Source organism: Schistocerca nitens, chromosome 1 (assembly GCF_023898315.1).
Source record: "Schistocerca nitens isolate TAMUIC-IGC-003100 chromosome 1, iqSchNite1.1, whole genome shotgun sequence".
NCBI lineage: Eukaryota > Metazoa > Arthropoda > Insecta > Orthoptera > Acrididae > Schistocerca > Schistocerca nitens.
Window position 1 is genome coordinate 91,641,218 of NC_064614.1, and position 13,885 is coordinate 91,655,102.

General features: G+C 45.0%; 1 protein-coding gene and 1 pseudogene across 1 annotated transcript in view; both read left to right on the forward strand.

Moving 5' to 3' along the window:
- The window catches only part of LOC126248189 (uncharacterized), a 428,326-nt gene that overhangs the window by 190,486 nt on the left and 223,955 nt on the right, over window positions 1-13,885 (forward strand). The window lies entirely within an intron of this gene.
- Window positions 12,723-12,839, forward strand: LOC126205710 (5S ribosomal RNA; annotated as a pseudogene).

Genomic DNA, 13,885 nt, shown 5'->3' on the forward strand with positions numbered 1-13,885 from the left:
CGTTCTCTGAACACAGATTAAACATTAAAAGAAATTTACATCAGTCTTTTTGCAAGTTTTTACATAAACATACAGACGTATTTATATGCATATATACATACACATATATTTGTGTGTGTATACACACACGGTGGTCCATCGATAGTGACCGGGCCAAATATCTCACGAAATAAGCATCAAACGAAAAAACTACAAAGACGAAACTCGTCTAGCTTGAAGGGGGAAACCAGATGGCGTTATGGTTGGCCCGCTAGATGGCGTTGCCATGGGTCAAACGCATATCAACTGCGTTTTTTTAAACAGGAATCCCCACTTTTTGTTACATATTCCTGTAGTACGTAAAAAGTATGAATGTTTTAATTGGACCACTTTTTCGCTTTGTGATAGGTGGCGCTGTAATAGTCACAAACGTATAAGTACGTCGTATCACGTAACATTCCGCCAGTGCGGACGGCATTTGCTTCGTAATACATTACCCGTGTTAAAATGAACCGTTTACCAATCGCGGAAAAGATCGATATCGTGTTGATGTATGGCTATTGTGATCAAAATGTTCAACGGGCGTGTGCTGTGTATGCTGCTCGGTATCCTGGACTACATCATCCAAGTGTCCGTACCGTTCGCCGGATAGTTACGTTATTTAAGGAAACAGGAAGTGTTCAACCACATGTGAAACATAAACCTGCAACAAATGATGATGCCCAAGTAGATGTTTTAGCTGCTGTCGCGGCTAATCCGCACATCAGTAGCAGACAAATTGCGCTAGAATCGGAAATCTCAAAGACGTCGGTGTTGAGAATGCTACATCAACATCGATTGCACCCGTACCATATTTCTATGCACCAGGAATTGCATGGCGACGACATTAAACGTCGTGTACAGTTGTGCCACTGGGCACAAGAGAAATTACGGGACTATGACAGATTTTTTGCACGCGTTCTATTTAGCGACGAAGCGTCATTCACCAACAGTGGTAACGTAAACCGACAAAATATGCATTATTGGGCAATGGAAAATCCACGATGGCTGCGACAAGTGGAACATCAGCGACCTTGGCGGGTTAATGTATGGTGCGGCATTATGAGAGGAAGGACAATTGGCCCCATTTTATCGATGGCAATGTAAATGGTGCAATGTGTGCTGATTTCCTACGTAATGTTCTACCGACGTTACTACAAGATCTTTCACTGCATGATAGAATGGCGATGTACTTCCAACATGATGGATGTCCGGCACATAGCGCGCCTGCGGTTGAAGCGGTATTGAATAGCATATTTCATGACAGGTGGATTTGTCGTCGAAGCACCATACCATGGCCCGCACGTTCACCGGATCTGACGTCCCCGAATTTCTTTCTGTGGGGAGAACTGAAGGATATTTGCTATCGTGATCCACCGACAACGCCTGACAACATGCGTCAGCGCATTGTCAATGCTAGTGCGAACATTACGGAAGGCGAACTACTCGCTGTTGAGAGGAATCTTGTTACACGTATTGCCAAATGCATTGAGGTTGACGGACATCATTTTGAGCATTTATTGCATTGATGTGGTATTTACAGGTAATCACACTGTAGCAGCATACGTTCTCAGAAACGATAAGTTCACAAAGGTACATGTATCACATTGGAACAACCGAAATAAAATGTTCAAACGTACCTACGTTCTGTATTTTAATTTAAAAAATCTACCTGTTCGTCTAAAATTGTGAGCCATATGTTTGTGACTATTACATTGCCATCTATCACAAAGGGAAAAAAGTGGTCCAACTAAAACATTCATATTTCTTTACGTACTACACGAATATGTGATAAAAAGTGGGGGTTCCTATTTAAAAAAACGCGGTTGATATCCGTTTGACCTATGGCAGCGCCATCTAGCGGGCCAACCATAGCGCCATATTGCTTCCTCTTCAAGCTAATTAAGTTTAGTTCTTTGTAGTTTTTTCGTTTGACGATTATTTCATGAGATATTTGGCCCAGTCACGATTAATGAACCACCCATATATATATATATATATATATATATATATATATATATATATATATATATATATATATATATATATACAGGGCTATTACAAATGATTGAAGAGCGATTTCATAAATTCACTGTAGCTCCATTCATTGACATATGGTCACGACACACTACAGATACGTAGAAAAACTCATAAAGTTTTGTTCGGCTGAAGCCGCACTTCAGGTTTCTGCCGCCAGAGCGCTCGAGAGCGCAGTGAGCAAAATGGCGACAGGAGCCGAGAAAGCATATGTCGTGCTTGAAATGCACACACATCAGTCAGTCATAACAGTGCAACGACACTTCAGGACGAAGTTCAACAAAGATCCACCAACTGCTAACTCCATTCGGCGATGGTATGCGCAGTTTAAAGCTTCTGGATGCCTCTGTAAGGGGAAGTCAACGTGTCGGCCTGCAGTGAGAGAAGAAACGAGTGAACGCGTGCGGGCAAGTTCCACGCATAGCCCGCAGAAATCGACGAATAAAGCAAGCAGGGAGCTAAACGTACCACAGCCGACGGTTTGGAAAATCTTACGGAAAAGGCTAAAGCAGAAGCCTTACCGTTTCGAACTCATTGATGGGGACATGCTGCGCCGAGTGTGAGAGGAACTTGATTATCGGCTTGATGTCTGCCGAATCACTAAAGGGGCACATATTGAACATTCGTGAATGCCTAAAAAAACTTTTTGAGTTTTTGTATGTGTGTGCAAAGCATTGTGAAAATATCTCAAATAATAAAGTTATTGTAGAGCTGTGAAATCACTTCAATCATTTGTATTAACCCTGTATATATATATATATATATATATATATATATATATATATATATATATATATATATATGGATTGCGTTAAAAAAAGTATACACACTTTGAACCGCCATAGAAGATTTATTTCCCGTTCGCAAAATTTCTGGTAATTGAAAGCTTAAAGTCCAATTGGAAAAATAAATGTACTTTTCAAATGTGATTAATGTTCAAACTGGTGGACTTCAGTATCAATACATTTTTGAGTACAAGTCACCACTGATTCCCTACATCGTACCAAAGTGTCCAATGAGATTTCTGCGCACACCGCCTGAATCTCATTCCAAAGTGTGTCCAGGTTACGTGGTTTACGTTTGTACACCTCATCTTTTACTGTGCCCCATAAGAAGAAATCGAGTGGCGTGAGGTCTGAAGAGCGTGCAGGAAACTCGATTGGTCCCCTGCGTCCTATCCACTGGCCTGGCACATTGTGATCCAGGTATGCTCGTACGTCCCTATGACAGTGCGGCGGGGCGCCACCTTGTTGGAAATAAAACTCATCATTACCGTATAATGCACGATTGGCAGGGAATATGGAGTCTGCAAGCATTGTTAGGTACGTTTCTCCAGTAACAGTACCTTCAAAGCGGAAAGGCCCAATGAGTGTCTTTGCAGACAAACCACACCACACATTTACACCAGGCAAATTCACAGCCTTTTCAACTGTAATGTGAGGATTATCTTCAGCCCAGTACACACAATTGTGCCTATTGACAGTTCCATTGAGTTTTAATTGGGCTTCATCCGACCAAATTATGCTACCCATAAATCCCGGTTCACGTCTCACCATCTCCTGAACCCATTCACAAAATTCTAACCTTCGATCTGGATCGTCGTCACTTAGCTGTTGCACCAGCCTTGGAATGTACACACGAAACTTGCCTTTCTTCAGAATGCGTAGCACACTACTAGCACTTACATTACTCTCACGTGCCGCTTGCCTTGAAGATTTTTGAGGCGAACGCTGAAACAGTTCCAAGACCGCAGTTGTGAAATCATCAGTTGTAGCTGTACGAGGTCGCCCTGATCGACCTTTATGCACATCACACACTGTTCCATGAATCTCGAATTTGTCTCGTAGATGTGTAATTTTTAACCCTGAAGAAACATAACATTACTTTCTCACAATTATTTAACGTTGTAGAACGGGAAATAAATTGTCTATGACAGTTGAAAGTGTGTATACATTTTTTTGACGCACCCTATATATATATACAGGGTGTTTCAAAAATGACCGGCATATTTGAAACGGCAATAAAAACTAAACGAGCAGCGATAGAAATACACCGTTTGTTGCAATATGCTTGGGACAACAGTACATTTTCAGGCGGACAAACTTTCGAAATTACAGTAGTTACAATTTTCAACAACAGATGGCGCTGCAAGTGATGTGAAAGATATAGAAGACAACGCAGTCTGATGGTGCGCCATTCTGTACGTCGACTTTCTGCTGTAAGCGTGTGCTGTTCACAACGTGCAAGTGTGCTGTAGACAACATGGTTTATTCCTTAGAACAGAGGATGTTTCTGGTGTTGGAATTCCACCGCCTAGAACACAGTGTTGTTGCAACAAGACGAAGTTTTCAACGGAGGTTTAATGTAACCAAAGGACCGAAAAGCGATACAATAAAGGATCTGTTTGAAAAATTTCAACGGACTGGGAACGTGACGGATGAACGTGCTGGAAAGGTAGGGCGACCACGTACGGCAACCACAGAGGGCAACGCGCAGCTAGTGAAGCAGGTGATCCAACAGCGGCCTCGGGTTTCCGTTCGCCGTGTTGCAGCTGCGGTCCAAATGACGCCAACGTCCACGTATCGTCTCATGCGCCAGAGTTTCCACCTCTATCCATACAAAATTCAAACGCAGCAACCCCTCAGCGCCGCTACCATTGCTGCACGAGAGACATTCGCTAACGATATAGTGCACAGGATTGATGACGGCGATATGCATGTGGGCAGCATTTGGTTTACTGACGAAGCTTATTTTTACCTGGACGGCTTCGTCAACAAACAGAACTGGCGCATATGGGGAACCGAAAAGCCCCATGTTGCAGTCCCATCGTCCCTGCATCCTCAAAAAGTACTGGTCTGGGCCGCCATTTCTTCCAAAGGAATCATTGGCCCATTTTTCAGATCCGAAACGATTACTGCATCACGCTATCTGGACATTCTTCGTGAATTTGTGGCGGTACAAACTGCCTTAGACGACACTGCGAACACCTCGTGGTTTATGCAAGATGGTGCCCGGCCACATCGCACGGCCGACGTCTTTAATTTCCTGAATGAATATTTCGATGATCGTGTGATTGCTTTGGGCTATCCGAAACATACAGGAGGCGGCGTGGATTGGCCTCCCTATTCGCCAGACATGAACCCCTGTGACTTCTTTCTGTGGGGACACTTGAAAGACCAGGTGTACCGCCAGAATCCAGAAACAATTGAACAGCTGAAGCAGTACATCTCATCTGCATGTGAAGCCATTCCGCCAGACACGTTGTCAAAGGTTTCGGGTAATTTCATTCAGAGACTACGCCATATTATTGCTACGCATGGTGGATATGTGGAAAATATCGTACTATAGAGTTTCCCAGACCGCAGCGCCATCTTTTGTTGAAAATTGTAACTACTGTAATTTCGAAAGTTTGTCTGCCTGAAAATGTACTGTTGTCCCAAGCATATTGCAACAAACGGTGTATTTCTATCGCTGCTCGTTTAGTTTTTATTGCCGTTTCAAATATACCGGTCATTTTTGAAACACCCTGTATATATATATATATATATATATATATATATATATATATATATATATATATATATATATATATATATATATATATGTGTGTGTGTGTGTGTGTGTGTGTGTGTGTGTGTGTGTGTGTGCGCTAAATAATCACTGATAACTGCACAATTAATGCACTGCATTGTTATACGGTATCCACCATGTCCATCAGTTGGTATGCAGCGGAAATGCTTTAAGTCCTCGGTAATACACCCTAAGATAAAAAAGAAACGACGCGCCACGAAGGTATTATCCAGTGGGACAGAAATCGGTAGACGTGATGTACATGTGCAGACGGACAAATGACTCTAATTTCAGAAAAACCGGGAGATTTATTGAAGAGAAAGAGCTTAAAAAATTGAGCAAGTGAATAACGCTTTGGTCCACCTCTCCCCTAATGCAAGCAGCTTTTTGGCTTGGCACTGATTGACACAGTTATCGGATGTCCTCCTGAGGGATACCGTGACAAATTCCGTCCAGTTATTGCGCTAGATCGTTAAAGCCCGACATGGTTGGAGGACCCTGCTCATAATGGCCTAGTCGTTGTTAACTGGGGAGAGATGCGCCGACCTTGCTGGCCAAAGGAAAGTTTGACAACCACGAGACAAGAAGTAGAAACACTCATCGGTACGCTAAACAGAAGGGGCTGCTCACTAAATTCCGAAATCCGATCTTCACCGAGGATGTAGAGCATGTATTCTTACCACCAACTTTCGAATCGCGCAATGATCACCATTCAAAGATACGGGAAATGAGAGCTCGTACTGAGGCGTTCAGTCGTTTATCCCTCACGTGATCCGCGAGTGGAACAGAGGGGGGTGGGGTGAGGGATGGGGGTGGGGGAATATGACTTCGGTGGGAATTGTGCCCTCCGCCACACACCGCGTGGTAGCTAGCGGAGTATATATGTAGATGTAGATGTATGTTGGCAGGCATTACCTTGCTGAAACGTAAGCCCAAAATGGCATGAAATGACAAGAAACGAAACGGGGCATACAATATTGTCAACGTACCGCTGTGCTGTAAGGGTGCAGCTGATGACATAGCAAAGGGGTTCTGCTGTGGAATGAAATGGCTCCCCTGACCATCACCCTTGACTGTTGGGCCGTATGACGGGCGACAGGCAACTTGGGATCCCACCGCTGTCCAGACACGTCTTCTGCCTGGACTTTCTTTGTCTGCAGTATTACAGTCTTCAGTGATCAGTCCCGCTTCGAATTGATCTTCGGCGACCGACGAAGACGTTTCTGGAGTCATCTCAGACAATGGTGGGATACTAACCTGAATGTCGCCCGCCATACGGCAGGAATGATGGACTGAGACGTCATTTCATTTCATAGAAGAACCTGTCGGTTGTCATCCGCTGCACCCTTACAGTATAGCGGTGCGTCAACGATATTCTACGCTTCTTTTTATAGCCGTTCATGACAAGCAATCCTGGGCTTACATTTCAGCAAGATAATGCCCGCAACAGTTCCTACTGCTTGCCTTCGTGCTTGCCGAACCCACCTTGGGCAACAGGGTTGCCGGATCTCTCCCCAATTGAGGACGGTTAGAACATTATGGCCTGGGACCTCCAATCATCTCGGGATCCTGATGATCTGAGACGCTTATTGCACAGAATTTAGCAGGATATCCCTCAGAATGACATCCAACAAATCCGTCAATCAATGGCTAGCCGAACAGCTGGTTTCGTAAGGACCAGAGGTGGACCAGCGCTTTATTGATTAGTTCAATTTGTTGAAGATCTTTCTCTTGAATAAATCACCAAAATTTTCTGAAAAGGTAATGTGCATATACCGGGTGATCAAAAAGTCAGTATAAATTTGAAAACTTAATAAACCACGGAATAATGTAGATAGAGAGGTAAAAATTGACACACACGCTTGGAATGACATGGGGTTTTATTAGATCAAAAAAAAACAAAGTTCACAAAATGTCCTACAGATGGCACTGGACAGCAAAACGTCAGTGACTGCGCATGACAATCGTGTATAACAGCAGCTGTAATGAGAGAATCAGATGCGCCAGCAGTCTCAGCATGTTGACGTTACCTGAAAAGGCGCTTTTAGTGAAGCTGTATTATCAGAATGGGGAATGTGCTAGTTCAGCGTTACGATCCTATCGCCATAGGAAGGGGATTCGAACAGGTAAAGGTCCGTTGATAAATGCAGCTGTGGCGAGAATGATTTCGAAGTTGGAAGCCACGGGTTGTTTAGACGATAGCCCCGGTAGTGGCCGACCGAGCACAAGGCGTAATGCTGCTGAGGCAGTTCAGGAAGAAATGGAGACTGTAGCGGATTCATCTACCGGTATGCACGGGGAAGTCAGCGCTCGTGCATTCGCACGTCGACCCGGCATTCCATACACTACTGTTTGGTAGGCACTGAGGCGTACCCTCCGATGCTATCCGTACAAAATCCATCGGCGTCATGAACTGTTACCTGGCGATTTAGTGAAGCGGAGGGCATTTGCGGTGTGGGCGTTTCAAAAGATGGCGGAAGATGACGATTGGTGGAGTAACGTGTTGTGGACCAGCGAAGCTCATTTCACGCTCCGAGGGTCTGTCAACGGCCACAACTGCAAAATTTGGGCTACCGAAAATCCTAAAACTGCCTTGGAAACTCCATTGCACGACGAGAAAGTCACGGCATGGGTTGAATTTACCACACCTACCGTTATCGGGCCTTTTTTCTTGGAGGAGATGCGTGATTATGGTTTTGTAACTGCTACCGTGGCGGGTGAGAGGTACGCCGATATGTTACAGAATCGCATCATCCGCAGCCTGGCTCATAAACACCTGCTGGAACGTAAGATGTTTATGCAGAATGGCGCTCCACCCCATATTGCTAGACGCGTGAAAGATCTCTTGCGCGCGTCATGTGGTGATGATCGTGTGCTCAGCCGCCACTTTCGTCATGCTTCGCCTCCCAGGTCCCCAGACCTTAGTCCTTGCGATTATTGGCTTTGGGGTTACCTGAAGTCGCAAGTGTATCGTGATCGACCATGCTCTAGGAATGCTGAAAGACAACATCCAACGCCAATGCCTCACCATAACTCCGGACATGCTTTACAGTACTGTTCACAACATTATTCCTCAACTGTAGCTATTGTTGAGGAATGATGGTGGACGTATTGAGAATTTCCTGTAAAGAACATCATCTTTCCTTTGTCTTACTTTGTTATGCTAATTATTGCTATTCTGATCAGATGAAGCGCCATCTGTCGGACATTTATTGAACTTTTGTATTTTCTTGTTCTAATAAAACGCCATGTCATTCGAAGCATGTGTGTCAATTTGTACGTCTCTGTCTACATTATTCTGTGATTTACTCAGTTTTCAAATTTATACTGACTTTTTGGTCACCCGGTAGAGCACACCTACCGGTTATCGTACCACTCAGACGATCCTTTTGTGTGCGTCTTGTTTTTGTCTTAGTTTCTTTGCGGTCTCGCGTACATTCTCTCCTTTCTGTGCTTATACAGTCAAGTTGTAGGTGACATTAGACTGTGGTGACGACTTTTCAGCTGAATAGGAGTTGAGTCTCTGAGGGTACGGAGTCGGCGCGATCAGAGACGACGCCACAAGGCCCTCTGGTGAGTTTAAAGCGAGTATGCAGAGGATAGCTTCTAACATTCTGCGTGGTGTCTGTTCGTTCTAAGTCGTGTCTCCCTACCACTTTCGCGCAACGACGCTCTGAGCGTGTTTTTTTTAGTGAATTGACTAGTTTGAACCTGGGACCTGTTGCTGCTAAGGAGACGCCAGACCACACATGACATGTAGAGTTCAGAAGAGTTCAGTGAGACTAGCGAGGATATAATCAAATACTTAATGATTTCAGCGTCAGCTCCACTGCACTCCCTGTAAAAGAATCTTAATACTAACTAAATTTAGTGGAAGGGGTTCAAGGCTTTCCTATTTTTAGTTAGCTGGTAAAATAACGTCGATAAAGTAGTTAAGTTTACCATTGGAATTTTTATTCTACTCACAAAATATTGCTTATAAATTGCACTACTGATAAAGGGAAATATTTTAATACAGGATGATAAAAACCAACTGCGTTCAACAAAAATGTGAACGAATATTCCCTGGATCGAAGGATGACCTATGCCATATCACATCTATAATCTAGGTTTAAATTAAGTTTCATAAAAGAGAAAACTATCAAAAATGGTCTACAGTGATCCTCAATTATCTTTAATTACTTATTTAACTTGTCGTAAATTACTGTGGCTGATGTGGTTTCTCAATAATTATATAACAGAAAAATCATCGCGTTTCAGATTTTTTAACTTCTAATAGCAAATGTGGATACCACGAAGTTTAATTGACGATCGACACTAGTATTACGTAAAAAGGGGATGTAACAGATGAGACTTCTGCAGTTCTGAGTGAAGCCTTATGGTGGCGCAGCTCCACGCACCTCGCTGTCTCGGAAGCAACTCTCCCTAACGTCTCCTTCCTACAATTTACCGAAGTTCGTTTAAGAAAAGCTATCTGGCTGTGTTTTCAACTGACCAATCAGGGTCTCAATGTTAACCTTAAGCTCCGACTACAAAAATTCAGTCTATCCAATGAGAAACGTTATACTTTTCGTGGTGGGGCAATGTGTTTAATGTTTGCTACGTAACAGAGACGCGAAAAAGTCTCACGCTTTTAGTGGCTCTTTTAGTGTTATCCTAAGATCTATACTGTTCTTCTGGAGGGCTCTATCTTTTAACATGGGCTGCGGGTGGTCTTCGCGGTCGGCTTGCGACGTGGGCGTCCGTCCCTTATCGTAGGGCGTCCTAGCCTACACGATTCTGCTCTCGGCTTCTGTTCTCGTTTCTCCCCTCGGCACTGCGTCTGTTTCACAGTGGGAAGGTGTGACATGCATTTAGGCGTTCTTTTGTTAGTCTGTGATATTCCATTTGCTCACTCGTTGATCGTATTACTTTGGTTAATTTAGTGTCAGTATTTATTCGGAGCTATGTGACATACTGCCGGATTTGCTATCATGTCAGGGTTTTCATGGAAGGTGTTGGATTTGCCTGACACGTCACAAGCTGATCCCTGCTTTGCACCGGAAGCCATTCAGTCTCGCGGTGAGCAGTGTGAGAAATGGTTGGCTAACCTGTGTACGCTAACAGTGCGGTGTGTACAGTGGTCTGGTGGGCGACCTGGCAAGCCGACTGCTGTGGGTACGTGTCTGTCGCATTGCGGTGGCCATCTATGGCTCCGGCCCCGACACCGGGACGCCTGCCTGCCTGCCTGCCCCCCGGGGCGGGCTTTCGATCTGCCTCGCCACGCCAGACAGCCCCGCGTGCCGCAGCGGCTTCGCACTCCTGCGGCTGCACTGCCGGACCCCCGGCACGCCGTCCACACGCCGGAAGCCCGGCGTCCGGTCTCCGCGCAGAAAACCCGCTGCCGTCCCCAGGAGCGGTAAAGCCAAAGACTCATCGCATACTCCATTAAACAGAAGAGCGGGCAGTCGAGTCCCCTGAAGGGATCAAAAATGAGATCTGTACACTTCGTATTGCCGTCTGGAAATGGAGAAGCTAAACAAGCATTTTCTTGCGTGTGAAAAGACGCGAAGTGACAAAAGCACAAAATCCAATAAACAACAGGATGGCGCACGAAATGTGTTACCATTTTGTTTTTGAATATAAACTTTATTGTCTATACATTCTGAAAGGAACATATACTACAATGAAGAGCCGTCCATGGAGATTTGTTCTAACTCAGCACATAATATGTCCTCCATTTCGTTTCCTAACTTCCTTCAAACGAACACTGAAGTTAGAGATTACCCTACGGCACATGTCTTCCGTAATTTCACTGCAAGCTCGAAGAATAAGTCTTCTGAGCTCCATTAAATCACATGGACGTTTCGGGAAAAGTTTTTCCTTTAGGTACCCCCCCCCCCCAAAAAAAAAAAAAAAAAGTCACATGGATGGAGGTCTGGAATATTGGGGGTGGGGGGGGCAATTTTGTCCGTAATTGAAGCGACCTGGAAACCTGAGTGGAATGATCCGCATTTCGAAATGCTCGTGTAAAAACTCCAACACAGTGTTTGCAGTATGTTGTCTTGCTCCATCTTGCATGAACCACTGCATTTTGAAGGGCAAGGGTTGGGTTGGATTGTTTTGGGGGAAGAGACCAAACTGCGTGGTCATCGGTCTCAGCGGATTAGGGAAGGACGGGGAAGGAAGTCGGCCGTGCCCCTTCAAAGGAACCATCCCGGCATTTGCCTGGAGAGATTTAGGGAAATCACGGAAAACCCAAATCAGGATGGCAGGACGCGGGATTGAACCGAAGGGCAAGGCAGTAGCAAGAAGCTGTGGGATGAAGCTATTGCGAAGCATGCTCAAATAACGCTCGCTGTTCACAGTTTCTTCGAAGAAAGAGGGTCCAATAAGTGCGTAACTGGAAACTGCTGCCCACGCTATAATCCTCGGACCAGAATGTTGTCGTTCATGAAGCACTTGTGGGTTTTCAGTGGCCCAAAAGGGTGCATTTTGTTTGGTAACCACACCGTCTAAATGAAAATGCGCCCACTGAGCAAACAGTAGTCTCTGCTGTTTGTGTTCTTCAGTGAGCTTCTGTGCACAGGTCATCTTATATGGAGGTCACTTTTAAGAATGCGTTGAACGGAGCGTCTGGATATTCCCAGTTGCACTGCTGCCTTTCTACACGATTTCCCGGGACTTCTCTGTACAGCAACTCGTACCGCTCCAATATTCTCCGGCGAACAAACAGGCTTAGGCCGAGGTCGCTTCGCTTCAGTACTGTTCCTTCCTGTACAAATTTATCGTACAACCTGTGGACGGTCTTGTTGCACGGGACCCATCGTGTGTTAAACTGTTGTCGAAAACGCCTCTGAGTCACAAGGCTTTTCGTTTCATGAAAAAGTAACACAGTTGCTGGTTGTTGCTGTGTCGTCAGTCTTCCATTGTCAGCCATTGCTGCTTACTAGACTCCCAGCGGCAGTATCGTGAATTACACGTCATTTCATGACTCATTTGTTTTTCCAAGCTCTGCTGGTACTGCTGTAGAGATCCCAGCGGGATATCTAATGTGCGTCGTAAATTGTGAAAGAAACAATTGGTAACACTTTTCGTGCGCCTCCCTGTAAGATAATGGCAATGGCCTTGCCGCAGTGGATACACCGGTTCCCATCAGAGCACCGAAGTTAAGCGCTGTCGGGCGCGGCCGGCACTTGGATAGGTGACCACCCGGTCGCCATGCGCTGTTGCCATTTTTCGGGGTGCACTCAGCCTCGTGATGCCAATTGAGGAGCTACTCGACCGAATAGTAGCGGCTCCGGTCAAAGAAAACCATCATAACGACCGGGAGAGCGGTGTGCTGACCCCACGCACCTCCTATCCGCATCCTCCTCTGAGGATGACACGGCGGTCGGATGGTCCCGGTGGGCCAGTTGTGGCCTGAAGACGGAGTGCTATAGTGCCTGTAAGCTAATAGTCGTATCTGCGATGCAACAAAATCAAAGAAAATACAACGTTCATTGTTAACACCAGCTGTGTGAAGACTGTGATACTAGTGCCAGGTGTAGAAATACGAATGTCCTCATAGATGGTGCTAACCAAGCCCCTACCACGCCGTAGCGGAGAAGCTAGGCAGCTGTCCCCCAACTGAAGCAGCTGATCGCCGCCATTTGCAGGGATGAATCCTAGTTGAAGTACATGAGACGCAACAAGAGCAAATTGAAGCACAAATTAAAAACATGTTGGTTTAAAAAAATACCGAGTATTCGAGTCTGTTTTAAAAGTATACTGAAATGAGTGAAGTTTCCTAATTTCCGAAATAGGTCTGCATAGAGACGCGAAAAGAATGTAAGGTTCTTCCCTGACGAGTTCGTGCGAGTTTATATCGAGTTATTCACATTAGATAATTACATGAATCTTTTAAAGTAGCAGACAGTACGATTATTATTTAATTCACGTAATTTTCCTGTCAGGTTCTGTTTGCTTTTTGCCGACTCCTGTGTACACTTTGCACGCTTACTTTTGTTTAGCACAGTATTGTCTACACTCGAATTTTGGTTTGGTTAATTGTAATAACCCATATCACTTTAAAAGCCGTAGAAATTTCATTCGCACATTGGTGGTGGTGGTGGTTAGTGTTTAACGTCCCGTCGACAACGAGGTCATTAGAGACGGAGCTCATGCTCGGGTTAGGGAAGGACTGGGAAGGAAATCGGCCGTGCCCTTTCAAAGGAACCATCCCGGTATTTGCCTGAAGGGATTTAGGGAAATCACGGAAAACCTAAATCAGGGTGGCTGG